The 15,004-nt window shown below is 39.8% G+C and overlaps 1 long non-coding RNA gene across 19 annotated transcripts in view; it reads left to right on the top strand.

The window, feature by feature from the left end:
* Positions 1-242: 242 nt before the first annotated feature.
* LOC135575420 (uncharacterized) overlaps positions 243-15,004 on the top strand; it is a 114,321-nt gene continuing 99,559 nt past the window's right edge. For 4 of the 19 annotated variants that reach the window (XR_010466191.1, XR_010466166.1, XR_010466194.1 and 1 more), the window contains exons 1-2: positions 243-471; positions 2,803-2,901. This is a non-coding gene — a long non-coding RNA (uncharacterized LOC135575420). The other 15 variants (XR_010466188.1, XR_010466168.1, XR_010466181.1 and 12 more) reach the window with 15 other exon arrangements.

Here is a 15,004-nt window from a genome sequence, read left to right on the forward strand (position 1 = left end):
TTGTGAATTGAGCAGGCATGCACTCTGTGCTCATTTGGAAATAATGAGTATGTTTTGCTAAACTGACAAGAAGCAGCTGCTTGCAAATGATTTCTCCTGCAGTAAAGCTCTTTCTCTGTTGCACGCAGAAAGCTGTCTCATCAGTAGTTCCTCATGGCCTTTGTGGGTGGGTGTAGACATGGCACTACATATCAAGTAACACTCCTCTGCCTGAGGCTGTTCTCCGGGTTGGGAATGTTTGATTAGACATGTCAGGACACCTCTGTTTTTCAGAATGAAGCAGTCACTGGGAGATCTGCCAGTGTTCCTGGGTTTGTAACGAATCAGGGGGAGACATTTTGATAAATGCCTTTTCTGCCGGTTTGGTGGGTTCTGAGAGACTTGCCCACTGCCTGGACTCATGGGCTGAGGTGCTTTGGGTTGCCAGGCTCCCTGGCTCTGCAGGTTTCTTCGCTCAGCTGAGGTTTCCAGGTGAGACGGGAGATCAGATAGCAAAAATGTTGCATGCCACTGTGGAGCTGGGAGCTTCTGAGTTCATGCTCAGTTTTGCTTTTGGATAATGCTTCTTTTGCAACTATTTTACCTTTTTTCCTAAATCTGCTTCATGGGTGGCAGGGCTGATATTTCCCCTCACCCTTCGTGATCTCAAAGTCTTTTCAAGCATTTGAAAGGCCAAGTGTCAATCAGGATGAAGGTGTGAAGAAGTAGTCAAGGCTGTTGGTATTTTTCAAGTGTCTTTCATTCTCCTGTTCAATTTTTCAAGTGTTGGTTGGTGCCTATTTAATGGAGGCTCAGGTTAAATCCATGCTAAGAAACATTGTTGTGTAACAGGAGCCTGTCTGCAGCATTTAGCTTTGGGTTTCATTTCAGCTGAAGGGATCCAATTCATGCGTGGCAGGGCAGCTCCATGGCAGCAGGAGGTGAGGTGGTGGAAGTGGTGGTAATCACTTGAATCACTTTACAAGTGCCTTCCTGATCTGAAAGTCAATGCTTGCATGAGGTCCCTATAGATGAGCCCTGCAAAAAGCATATTCCAAAGGAGCCTGGGGAGAAGAGGAGGTTGAACCGTTGGTTTCAGATCTACAAGGTAAATGAACTACAGGACAGTCTCTCTGGGATGTTGTTTATAGTGCAGGCTGCAGCTGAGAGTTTGCTCAAGACAGAGGTGACCGTTAGGAGCAACCCAGTTCCCAGGTCTTCAAAACAGAAAGGATCCAGTAGGTGGATGTGCTTTCAACAACTTGTGTTCATTGAGAGGGGCTAAATGGGTGAAACTGCCATCAACTCATCATGACCATGAACTTTTCATGCTATTGGACACCCACAGTCAGCAGGACAAAATTTGCTTCTTTCCTTAACTAATGCATTTCATCATACTTGCTTGTGCATTTTCTTCTTAAGATTAAGCTGTGCCCACAGATGCAGGTGCTACAAGACAGAGTAACTCTCTCTCTTCCTCCTCCTTGTTTAACATTTGCACTAGTTGTGTCCTGCTCAAGAGTGGCCTCATTGGTACTAAATGCAACAAGTGTGCGGAACAGCAGCCATGGGTCTTGGAAGAGTGTTTTCTTCTGCTCTTGTCTGGTCATGCTGCATGCATAGGTGTTGTAACAGCGCTAAGCCCTGTGCTTGTTCGAGGCTTCCTTTGAGCAGCTTTGTTATACAACCTGTGGGGTGTTTTGAGGTGTCTGGAGGATATCTAGGAAGCAATAACCAGTGAGCAGTTCTTTCTATCTTTTAGCCATGTAAGATACATCTCTTTCTGGTGTTTGTTTAGAGAGTCCTGGGGGAGGTCTGTCTTTGACTGTAGTGGACATGGCAATGTATTTCTCTGTGTGGTTTATGGTATGTGTTGGATTGCTTTAAGAAGAGCCTGAGCTGTGGAGAGGCAGGTGGAACTGGTCTCTTTCTGATGGTGGTTTGGTGGCTGCTCAGCTGGGGCAGACTAAATGGGCTGCAGGGTTCTGCTGGGCACCATTGCTAGGTATGTTGCAGTAAGACACATCTCTGGGGAGAAGCAGGGTTTGGCCGACAGCTGGACAGGCCTTGGAGGTGGTGGAAAGTGCTTCCTAGGGGTGAAGGTGCAAAGTCTAATGTAATTCAGAAAGATACAGAGATGGCAAGGAGTGACACAAACTTGTTTATAAAACGTTTACGCTTCTGTTCTTCCTAATTATCTTATCTCTGTAGAACAAGATAAATCTTGTTGTAAATACTCTAATAAAACCTGTTTTTATGGGAATCTAAAAGCGCTTCCAGGGTTTTTGGCAATGCTGAGTACAGGTGAAGAGAGAGCATGTCTGCCTCTCTGGTTTAGCTGAGTCACAGTCCTGTCACGCCCTGGGCAGCCTGGCAGCCCTCCCAGGGCACCCAGCCACCCAGTCCCCAAACTGCAGCAGTAAACATGGCAATGGTGTTCAAAGCCTGTCAGTGAGCTTGCTGGAGGTGACTGTTTTTCAGGTTGACTTTCTGTATGATGCCTGTGGCAATCAGTGAAGTCAAATTATTGCCCTTTTATGTTATACTCTGACATTACCAGTCTTCAGTGTGGTTTTGAATTGTTGTATTCTCTCAGCCTTTCTTCTAAAACAGAAGGGCAGAAACCCTAATAACTTATAGCAGGAATTGTCAAGAAGGGGGTATACTTAGAAATTACAAGTTACCCACATTTTTGTAAAGGGAGTAGTTTGCTTTTATTACAGTGTTACACTCCTAATTTAAATTTTTGTTTTCCTGTTCACCTACAGACATTTTTTTAACATCAGTCTTTTCTAAAGTCTTAAACATCATTGGTGTTTACAGGTAAAGAGGAAGGGTCCTGTGACTCTGCAGATCAGCTTCCATCTGCAATTTCACCTCATTTGGCAAGAGAAGACAACCGTGTGCTGGAGTCAAGTCAGGGTAGGTATTATGACAATTTTATTTTCTTTTATTCAAGAAATCAAATTATTAACAAAGCTGGAATGTGCTAATGATCCAATTACAATCCACCTTTTAAATAGATATAGGAAGAAAAAAAAACTTCACCATGTTTTAAGTAAAGATAGAAAAATTTGGATTTTTTTAATAAGAAAATTATTTTACTTGGTCACTTTGAGTGGCTTTATGCTTCCTTTCCACATTTGAAGTATAAGAAAGCTCGAAAACTCTCTGTTGTTATGAAGGATTGAATATCTCAGACTCTACCTTTCTTTACGTTGTTGCCAGGAGATTCTACCTTTCTTCCTTTAATTTGGCATAATTTGTTATTGATCTTAAAGATATTTCTTCAGCTGTGGATATATTCAAAGTTTCTTAATGCATTTAGTGGCCCCTATAGCATATTAGGATTATCTGGATGTCAGCTGTGAACTTTTAAAAATAAAGTATTATACTTCTATGTCTTTTGGTTGGGAAAATTAAATTGAAATGTGTATACATAGTCCATATTATCTTCTAAGTTTTCTGTAGCTGAAATGCATAAATAATGAATTCTTCCTTAGCCTGATAATCTATAAAACCTAATAAAAATGTTAAAACATAATTATTGCTGATCTTTACTAAATTGGGAAGAAAGTGAAAGTGTTACTGTTGGGGAAACCAGGGGAAGACTTAGGACTAGGTCCTGTGTAGGAGGTGCAGGACGTAACAAAGAGATTAGACATTTAATATGAGAGATGCAGAGAGAAAGGAGAGAGGCAGAGAAGGTGGTCATACTCGTAAATATGTTTTTCATCTGAGTCCCGTTGAAAGCAACACAGTTCTTTAAAAATAAATAATCAAACATGCAGCTGGTCTTAAAGCTCATCATGTTTTATCGTAGATCTTTTGCTGACATTGTTTTCTTATTGACGTCAATGAGGGTTTCAAAATCAATTGAAAGCAGCTGTCTGTTTTAAATACATATTGAAGTCATCAGGAGAAGTGGTATACTGTCTTTCACTGCAATATACATGTCTTTTCATCACAATTTTTTATCATCAGTCAGTGACTTTGTTTATATTTGCTGTAATGTAACATGTAGTAGGACAGATGTATCAGATAAGGATGCACTGTAATATATAACTGGTTTTACCAAATCCGTCAAACCTACTTTCATCTTAAATACAATATTATTTATTTTGCTCTTTTGTCAGCTGCTGTCAAGATTTTTCTCTTTTAACATTTTAGAGTATGACTCTTTTGAGGAAATAAAGTTCATACCCCACTGATTTAATTTCTTGTATCTATTTATATTGATTTTTGTGCTAGTGTATTAGGTTGAATGATCTTTACACAGTGAATTTTCATTGCATGGTTGCATTGATGTATATGGTTACCTTTCGATCTTGACCCTTTTTTTTAGAATAAGAATGTATTTTTGTATTGACCTTAAAATCCTTTCCAAAGTGACACTGGTAAAAGGTTTGCTTTACCTGAAGTCATCTTATGTCTTCAAGAAATTGTATGATTGCTGCTGTTTTTTTCAGTCTTACTTTGCGTGGTCAAAAATGTGTTATGCAGACAAGTACAAAGAATATGAGCTAATACCTTGAGAAGACAGCCTGTCTAAATGTATAGAGAGATACAAGTTGATTACATTTAGGTGAGGCTAAGCATGTTGTAGGATTTGGTCATTTCTTCTAATATTTCAAAGCAGTGAACATAAGAACTTTGCCTAAAGAAGGATTGTGGTCTCTGCCACATCTCTCAGGAAAGGCAAGTGCCCTGAACCCAGCTAGCAGGATAGTGCTCTGTACTCTCTGATTGCAGAGTATAAAGGGATGCTCAAAGTCTTTTTTTGAAATAAATTTCATGTATGGCTTGATGCTTGAGGGAAAGCACTAAGGAAGTTCTGAAAAGGGGCGAATAGCCACTTCCCCCTAAATAGAGCTCCTATAAATACTTCATTCAAAAACCCCACAAAACCTGCTGTTGCTGGAGCTGGAAATTATGTCTATAGCTACTGTATTTTGTTACAGGATGGATATATTTGTAGTTTCTTTATATCTTCATGGACCTGCAGAGGGTGCAAAATCTCCATGTAAGATGGCTTAGAAGAAGCTGAATTAGTACTGCATTTACCATGAATGTTTTGTTTCTCTGATAACTTGTAGGAACACTTTACCAGCAGCAAGATCCTTGCCAGAAATTTAATGGTAGAAAAAGTGGAGGTAAAAGCATTTATTGTTGCAAACAGGGCTGTTGCCATTTCATTTGCAGAAGTGTTTTCTACTTTGATGTCTAAACCTTGTTCTTTCTAGCGCAGTGCCTAACTATACTGCCTCTTGTAATCTTACCTGTTTCCTTAATAATATAATTTCCTCTGCATCATCTCTATTTTACATTTTTCTCTCCAGCCTTTTATTTTAATCTCTATATTTTGTCTGTCTGCTTCTATTTGAATGCTTGCTTCCATCTCTAAGCTGTTTGATTCACATCACGAACACAGTGGAGGTAAATGGCCAGCTACATCGCTTTGGCAACATATTTCATTTTCACATGATCTCAACAGTACACAGAATAGCAGAATACAATATCTGAGACATTATTGCAATTTCACATTGTTAATTTTCACAGATTTAGTAGAGGTATTCAATGTCAGAAAGTGTGAAGCTAATGATTAGGGGAAAGACTTAAAATATTAAAAATTTCTGGGATAAAGCTTAAAAAAACCCATTCTCTTCTGCAAACCAAACCACATGCTTACCTATCATTCAATTAGAACAGTTTATTAAGGAAAAAAAAAGAATCAAAATACCTGGCAAGGGAGATGCAGGAAAGTTTTTAGAATGTGGTGGTAAAACTCATCTCATGTCTAACTTTCCCTTTTCATAATAAATTATTTTTTTGCTGTTTGCTTGGTTTGGGTTTTTACTTAATATTTGGCTCCATTCCAGCCTTGAAAGAGTTGTATTACAATATGTTTGGATATACAGCAGCCTTACAGATTGGTAAGATATATGTTATGAGTCTTTGTGTAGGAATGAATCAGCATTTAAATTAGGTTCTCTGTGTCTGGTCAAGGGCAGAATACTGTGAAGGTTTTTAAGCAAGTCACATTAGTTTTCTGGCTGTAACAAAAACTTCTTTTGCAATGACCTGCTTATATGTGGTCTCTGGGTTGATGAAAATAAATCAACATGGATGGCAAGAGGCAAAATGGGTATCCTTTTGCTAAGGCCCAGTGTAATTCCTGATGTTCAGCATGGCTGTGGATGATGATGATACCAGGCAGAGTAGAAAGAGCTCGTTGAGGCTAGTCCTGATCCTGCTGGAGAAGAGAAGCTGAGCTATTGCATTTAAGAGGTGGAGCTGTACAAACTGATTTTAATAGCAAAATGTTGGGAGAAATTGATAGATTTTTTGGTGACTTATACAATATATTCTGTTAACAGTTGTTTGATGTCTCTGTTTGGCTTGTGCCCTGTCAAAGTATTTTAGAGCTTTACTGAATAAGGGTGGTTATGTACTTGAGGAGGTGTGTCAGCTCCTGCTTTAAGGAGTGGGAAAGAGTTTGTTATGTGCAAAGGATTATTTATCTGTCTGAGATCTAACAAAATTATTTCTTATAAAACTATGAGTTGGTGTGAAAGTATCAAACTAGAAGGAAAATTTTATCTTGCAGCTGATACTTATCCAGTGTAAGACATTTTAGTCAGAAGTTTCAAAAGGAGTCTCTTAACATAGTGTATTTTGTATTTGAAATTTTTTAATGACTTTGACTAAGTGCGTACATGGAGTTTTCTAAGATTAAAATGATTAATCGTAAATAAAGTGTTTGATTTAAAGATATTTTTAGGATAACATCGTGATAGCTGTGCAACGTCATAATGACAATATTGCTGTTTTCTTTGTATACAAGAATGACAAGATTTAAATCTGCTAGAAAGAGCACAGACTCAGTGAAATATTGTGGTAGGGAAGAGGAATATTATTCTTCACAAATGACAGATTAAGGGCTTGGGGCCTATTAATTACCCACCTGCAGCTTTCTTATAAACCAGTGATATTTATATTTGAATAATTTAGAGAAAGATGTATGAGTAGCTGCCTACCCTTAGTGCAGTATGATGGCCTCTCCTAGGATTAGAAAGCTGAGGGTTGTAATAATGTGCAATTACTCAAAGGGACAGGCAATGCAAGGCAATGTCACAGGGGAAACACTAATAACATAGCTCATTGGGATCCATGGCACATTAGGTAAGAGAGTCTTTAGGATGAGGGAATTATTTTGCAGAATTCCTTGTTCATCAATCACAGATATAGGTGAGTACATAAGACAGCCTATGTACAGCCCAGAACAAATCTGCAAATAGTGAACAAAACAGTGTATTTAGATTTATTTACGTGTTAGGCTGAAATTGTAGGAGAATCACCTCCCTGAGCAGCAAAGCGTTTCTTTTGGTTTGTGCCCCTAATTCAGGTGACAGGAATGGCTGGTCCAAAGGAACTGGTGCGGCGCTGGAGCCTGGCATGGACCAGCTTACATTGATGGTGAGGCACGTGGGGGTGATGGGATGCTGATACCTGGGTACAGCTCCAGGACACGATTTTAAGGACAGCCTGGCCTGAGTGGAGAAATTTAATGTGTGATTATTTCAACAGTGTATTAACTAATACTTCATTAGGTTCAGAGTGGTAAGAAGGAAGCCATAAGGATTACCTTCTCCCTTGGGAAACTCTTTTCTGTATCATGGGCAATTTATTATTTCCAAGTATGATAATATTGTCCTTTATTATCAGCGGACATTTTAAAAAATCTGACTGCAGCATTAGTTTTATTTTCCATGTATCCTAGGGCATGAGAATTGATGGAGAGCCTTGCCAGGAGAAAAAAAAGCAAAACCACCACAACACGTTCATTTTTATCCATTTTGTTGATGTCTTTGATTCTTACATTTCTGTATTTAAAACTTATCATTTCAATAAAGAGACTGATAGAGTTTGATGTGAATTTGGCAACTCGACACCCATCAAATGTGGAATTAGTAACAGGGATAAATAAGAACTTTTAAATAAAAACAGATAAATGAGGGATTGCTGAAGAAATGCGGAGGTAAATAAAGGTCTTAATTCACAATCCATTCCAAGCATGCTGCCTCCAAGGGACTTAATTAGCTGAGCAACAAAGCTCTTATTACAAAAAAACCTTTATAAAAGCAGCAAGGTTTCTAGTACTTCAAGTGGTGCTCCTGTGATAAATTTACCATTTGAAAAAACAGCCAATGTTTCACATTTACTTGTGTTTATGAAGGAGAACAGAAGGGAAAGGGCCCTGCAAAGAGAACCTTAGGGTAAGACAGATGCTGCTACCACTGGAGCCCCTGTATTATTAATTAATGGCAGCTTTAAGCACAGATGTGCAGCAGTGTGGATTGTTAAATTCATTCCATAAAAACCTATTGACTGAAAAAGGATTAGGGTGGGGCTCCTTAGGTACAAGATTTTAAAAAGATTTCTTGTCTGCATAGTTTATAATGATGCAGAGAAGCCCCCAAGCTGTCATCATCATGTCCAGAACTGGACCTGCACAAATTCTTTTGGACACATGGAGGGCGGTAGGGACTCTGGTAGGGCTAAAGCACAAGGTCTGCACAGGCTTTTAAATGCTGCGTTTCTCTGGTAACTGGCACTGCTAAGAACACTTCAGCCTTTGTGTTTTCTATTCTCTACAATCTACTCATCACTGAATATGTGCTGTTTTGTATAAGCAGGTAATGACGCTTCTTACATGGCAGTAAAATCCAGTGAAAAGCAATTTCCTTCCCATAGGTAGCTGCTGCCTGCAAGCTGCTGGCTCTATAAAGAGAAGGTAGTTTCACACTGACTTCACACTCAGGAATAGCTGGTTCAGAAAAAAAGCCAGTCAAGGAAGGAAGCCAGGAGACTGCGTGGCTAAACAGGGAACTGCTGGGTAAGCTCATTTGGAAGAGGAGAGTTTACAGATCATGGAAGGAGGGGCTGGCCACTTGGGAAGAACATAATGCTGTTGTCAGGGGATGTAGGGAGGCAACTAGGGAAGCTAAGGCCTCCTTAGAATTAAACCTTAGAGGGGTCAAGGACAACAGAAAGAGCTTTTTCAAATACGTGGCAGGTAAAACTAACACCAGAGGCAATGTAGGCCCACTGATGAATGGGGTGGGTGCCCTGGTGACAGAAGATACAGAGAAGGCAGAGTTACTAAATGCCTTCTTTGTTTCTGTCTACTCTGCCGGAGACTGTCCTGAAGAGCCCCATACCCCTGAGGCCCCAGAGGAAGTCAGGACAGTGCAAGACTTTGCCTTGGTTGATGAGGACAGGGTTAAGGAACAATTAGGCAATCTGGACATCCACAAATCGATGGGCTCAGATGGGATGCACCTGCAGGTGCTGAGGGAGCTGGCTGACATCATTGCTGGACCACTCTCCATCATCTTTGCCAAGTCTTGGGAGATGGGAGAGGTGCCTGAGGACTGGAGGAAAGCTAATGTCACCCCAGTCTTCAAAAGGGGTAAGAAGGAAGACCTGGGTAATTATAGACCAGTCAGCCTCACCTCCATCCCTCGGAAACTGATGGAACGACTTCTCCTTGGTGCCATCTCAAGGCATATCAAGGATAAGAGGGTCATTAGGGGCAGTCAACATGGCTTCACCAAGGGGAAGTCATGCTTGACCAACCTCATAGCTTTTTATGAGAATGTAACAAGGTGGATGGATGATGGCAGAGCGGTGGATGTGGTCTACCTTGACTTCAGTAAAGCATTTGACACAGTCTCCCACAGCTTTCTCATAGCTAAACTGAGGAAGTGTGGTCTGAACGATCGGGTAGTGAGGTGGACTGCGAACTGGCTGAAGAAAAGAAGCCAGAGAGTTGTGGTCAATGGGGCAGAGTCCGGTTGGAGGCCTGTATCTAGTGGGGTGCCTCAAGGGTCGGTGCTGGGGCCAGTACTGTTCAACATATTCATCAATGACTTGGATGAGGGACTAGAGTGTACTATCAGCAAGTTTGCTGGTGACACCAAGCTGGGAGGAGTGGCTGACACACCAGAAGGCTGTGCTGCCATCCAGTGAGACCTGGACAGGCTAGAGAGCTGGGCCGGGAAAAATTTAATGAAATATAACAAGGGCAAGTGTAGAGACTTGCATCTGGGTAGGAACAACCCCAGGTTTCAGTGTAAGTTGGGGAATGATCCATTAGGGAGCAGTGTAGGGGAGAGGGACCTGGGGATCCTGGTAGACAGCAGGATGACCATGAATCAGCACTGTGCCCTTGTGGCCAAGAGGGCCAATGGCATCCTGGGGTGTTATTAGAAGGGGGGTAATTAGTAGGTCGAGAGAGGTTCTCCTTCCTCTCTACTCTGCCCTGGTGAGACCACACCTGGAATATTGTGTCCAGTTCTGGGCTCCTCAGTTCAAGAAGGACAGGGAACTAACTACTGGAGAGAATCCAGCATAGGGCAACTAAGATGATTAAGGGAGTGGGATGATTAACCTCCCTTACGAGGAAAGGCTGAGGGAGCTGGGTCTCTTTAGCTTGGAGAAGAGGAGACTGAGGGGTGACCTTATTAATGTTTACAAATATACAAAGGCTGAGTGTCACGAGGATGGAGCCAGGCTCTTCTTGGTGACAAACAATGGTAGGACAAGGGGTAATGGGTTTAAGCTGGAACATAAGAGGTTCCACTTAAACTTGAGAAGAAACTTCTTCTCAGTGAGGGTAACAGAGCACTGGAACAGGCTGCCCAGGGAGGTTGTGGAGTCTCCTTCTCTGGAAACATTCAAAACCCTCCTGGACATGTTCCTGTGTAGCCTTATCTAGGTATTCGTGCTCTGGTAGGGGGATTGGACTAGACGATCTTTCAAGGTCCCTTCCAATCCCTAGCATTCTATGATTCTATGATTCTCTGTAGCAAGAAGAGCCTATGTAATATGGCATGACTACTGGATAAACTGAAAGGATTAAATGACTGAGAGAATGCATTTTTAAATTATGTTTCTCTGAATTAGAAGTGAAATAAGCTCTAATGTTTTATAATTAGGAAAAACCAGGCTAGATTCCAAACAGGACCCTGCATTCTGCAAAATCAATGTATGGTCAGAATGAGAGAAGATATCTATTTTTAAATGTCATTAGAGTCTCAATTTCTGTTGGCGAACATGGACACTGTTAGTGTTTTAAACAGCAAGAACCAAATACTCCCCTCTTCTTTCTAGGCACCTGTCTTCCATATGACCATTAATTTTGTCAACCTTTTATTTTCCTGTAACATTTTCTTACCTATTAGGGCAAGGGGCATAATATCAGTGATTGAACCTTTTATCAAAGAAGTTGTGATGTCTTTTTAAGATTTTTTTGGTGCATCTACAATTTCAATATTAGAGAACAGAACAGGGGATCCTCCTTTCCAGGTTCTGACCACACACTCTGGAGGGCAGGTGCTCAGAGTGATCTTCATCTTGCAAAGCAGAAAGGTCTATGGAGAGCTGATAGGTCATCTTCGCCTGATCTGTAGCTCAGAGGTCTGATACAGGCCAAGTGTGATAGGGAGCACAGTGTTGTGTTTCAGGATCTCCAGTTTCCTACTATGAACCTGGAGCTTCCTTCCTTCCTTCCTTCCTTCCTTCCTTCCTTCCTTCCTTCAACAGTCTCATTTTGCCACTGCTGTCTCCTCATGGTTTCACAAAAGAAAAGGAGATCAGATAATGTATTTTAGAGATGGAGTTCAATTCAAAGTAGGATTGCTTCTCTTTGACGTAGCCACTATGATTAACTTCTTTCAACTGGTACTGTTAGTCACCATGTTTCTAGGAGCCTTTAGTTTCACTATCTTTTAACACAAAAAAAACAGAAGTCTGCTATATATTATTTATAATAATTTCTTTTAGTAAATATCTGTTATTATTTGTGGAAAAAAATATGATGAAAGCTCTAGAAACCTAAAATCCTTTCATCAACTTCATGTTAGATGCACCAAGTCACCAGCAGTGTGAGCTTCCAGTTCATTCTGGGATAAGATTCCTACAATGACTAAGCAGAGGTAAATGCATTCCCCAGCCTGGTTTTGTTTAGGAACTCAAAACATATGGCAGAAAAATAGAGCATTTTGGGGGGAAGTTTTTATGCTGTTTTTGTGATAATAATTCAGTCGCTATCTTTTTGCAATTCTTTGCATATACAGATGAGAGCTTTAGTCAAATTCACATTCAAGAAGGCATCATCTTAAATAAAAATATGTTGTTTCTTTCTGCAGAAAGAAAATGAGTGTAGAGAAGGACCAAACTCCTGATTTATCCTTAAAGACAGACAGGAAGAGAAAGAAAGGAAGAGTTTTTCTTTAAATGCAAAATGCCTGTCTGGCTGTGTTTTTAAGTGAACTAATAACTCCTTATAAAGAGAAGTTGAAATCCTTGTAAGGTGTTTCTTACACAAAACAAGCCTATGAATTTGAACAATATCACATTATACAAATCTTCACCAAATGAAAAAAAGGACTTTAGCAGAGTTTCTCATCAGAGCTACAATAGTATTTTTCAAAACTTTCATTTTTGTTTAACTTTAGAATCCAGATGTTCTCTAAAATACTTATTGAAAAACATTCACAGGTATGAAGAAGCTGAAATGCAATAGCTTCTAAACACCTGTATTGCATTTGCTGCAAGGCTTATCTGAGGTTGAATTATAGTTCTCTGTGGGCTTGATTGAAACCCTATGAAAATCAGGGCAAATGTTTCCACTATATTGAGTATGCTTTGGATCAGGCCCAGAAATTTCACTTCCTTGTTGACTGTAGCATCAAAGATGACTCAAACCAGCCCAGTTTAGTGGTAATCAGGTCTTTTAAGCTTCTCCACCTGCACTTCTTAATGCACAAAAACACAGCACTGGTGAGTTACATCACAGTGTCAGTACTGATGCCCATAATGTGCCAAACTCCCTGGGTGCAATTTTACCTTTTGCTTTGGAGAGAATGGTCTCAAAAATGAAGACTGAATTATGCTCTCTACCTTTTCTCTAAATGTAAAAGTGCTTTAAAGAAGAATTTTAATTTTCACTATCTCAAGTCTCTGCTAATTTGGAGACCCATCGCTGGCCTTCTGCTGTGTGGTCTATGTTCACTGATACACTTTGGCTTTAAATAAAAGTTGTGGTGTATTGGGTGATGTATGTTCATTACAATTTGAGGGAGTATTAATGCCATTAAAAAGCACAGCAAGCCCTTATCTGAAACATGTGTACATGTTTAGTCACCTGTGTTTTGAAGGGTGGAGTCCAAGTGGAATCAATTGGGAGTAGATATGTGTAGGCATCATTTGCATTACTCGAAGAGATGCCAAGAGACTGTCTTTTTGAAAAAATGCAAAGAGAGAGAAATAAAATGGGGTGATATGCCAGAGAGAGAGAAAGAGCTATTAATTGAAAGTTGGGTTAAGGACAGCTTTTGAGCAAAGTAATTTTTTGTCTTCTTTCCACAGCTAGTTCAAAAGGGAAGTAGCCCAAAAGCGAGTAGATGTCAGTTCAGTTGCAATGATCAGCTGCACTAAAACATACACTCAGATGTACCAGCCATTAGCTGCTTGACAGACTTGGCAGAGAAGAAGTAAACTGGATTAGAGCAGAGAGAGAGACAAACCCTTTGGCAGTGGATTTGCTAATGAAAAAAATAACTTCAGAATGACTGGGTGGTAAAATCCTAATGCAGATCAGATGGTAGTTTTCATTTCAGTGAAGGATTCAGTATAAACTCTCATGTCCTTTATAGATTTTATGCTAAGTATCTCAATTCAAAACAACACAGGTTTTAATTTTCACTCAATTTTTACAATGAATTATCTATCTAGGATGAAAAGTATTGTATCTCTGTGAAGATAAACTCTTTGTAGTGCCTTCAATTAAAGATAAGAGATTTGGTGTGTGTATTTCTAACCATCACATATAGTACCTTTTTTTTTTCTCCCCAGCAGAAGTAATTACCCATATGAACTGAGATTTTTTTCTAGAAAAAACGGTGAGAAAACTTTAGCTATTGAAGGAAACTCCCATTACTTGTGCTGGTACTTTATGTCCTCTCTGAATAACAGAAGTTCATGGCTGTCAGGTTTTGAACATTGTATAGGAATCCACTACATCTTAAAAATAGATTTCTGTTATTTCTCCCTTGCACTCTAGGAATTCCAAATGAAATTTCTTTTTATGAAAGATAAGCCATTTGCTTCATCACTTCATGTACATCTTAAGGGAAATGAAAAATAAAAAAGCGAACAACCAAAACTCCACCAAAATATAAGGAATGAGCAGAGTACATCTACTGCACATGATCTGAATATTTAGACATACTCAGTGTCTTGCTGATCTCCCTGACACTCAGGAGACTCAACTGGATGGGAGATCTCAGTTGCGTGTTCTGGCAGGGCTGAGAAGAACTTGTCTCTACTGGGCTGCTTCCATAGGATACCACTACAGAGCTCTGTGATGGCTTTTCTTACATGATCTTGCCTTGGTAGTGGAGGCTAACTTCATCAGCACTATTATTAATGCATTTTACCAATTAAAAAAAACCACAAACTTTTACAAGCCTCCTTACTATCAACTGCTGGAATTCTAGTGACTTTTAAAAATGTTGCTGGTTTACACTCCAGCAAGCTGAAGGAAGCTTATTCTGTTCTTCACATTTCAGCAGAGCATTACAAATGCTGTTTTGCTTAATTCTTGTGAAGAAGCTTGTCTATCTTCTCCATAAATAATTATTTTCCACAAATGCTGGATGCAGTTTCATTAAAACTTTGTTATCCTGTCTCTTTTATTTCACACTAGTTGAGTTTATGTGTGGGATTAATTTCTTCTATGCTGCTGATTTGCAAACAAAATGGATTGCTAATTTGACATGTACAACAAAACTGGAAACTTAGCTGACATATAACACTTGACAGCTTCCAAGTGTTTTGTTGTACATGCTATGAAACATTCATACAGTAAGGTATGTTAATCAGAGACTGGTGTGTAATTTTTGAAAAGGAGCCCCTTTAAATATGATTCTGAAGTATCACAATGGTGCTTGTTATTCTG

Source organism: Columba livia, chromosome 1, assembly GCF_036013475.1.
Source record: "Columba livia isolate bColLiv1 breed racing homer chromosome 1, bColLiv1.pat.W.v2, whole genome shotgun sequence".
NCBI lineage: Eukaryota > Metazoa > Chordata > Aves > Columbiformes > Columbidae > Columba > Columba livia.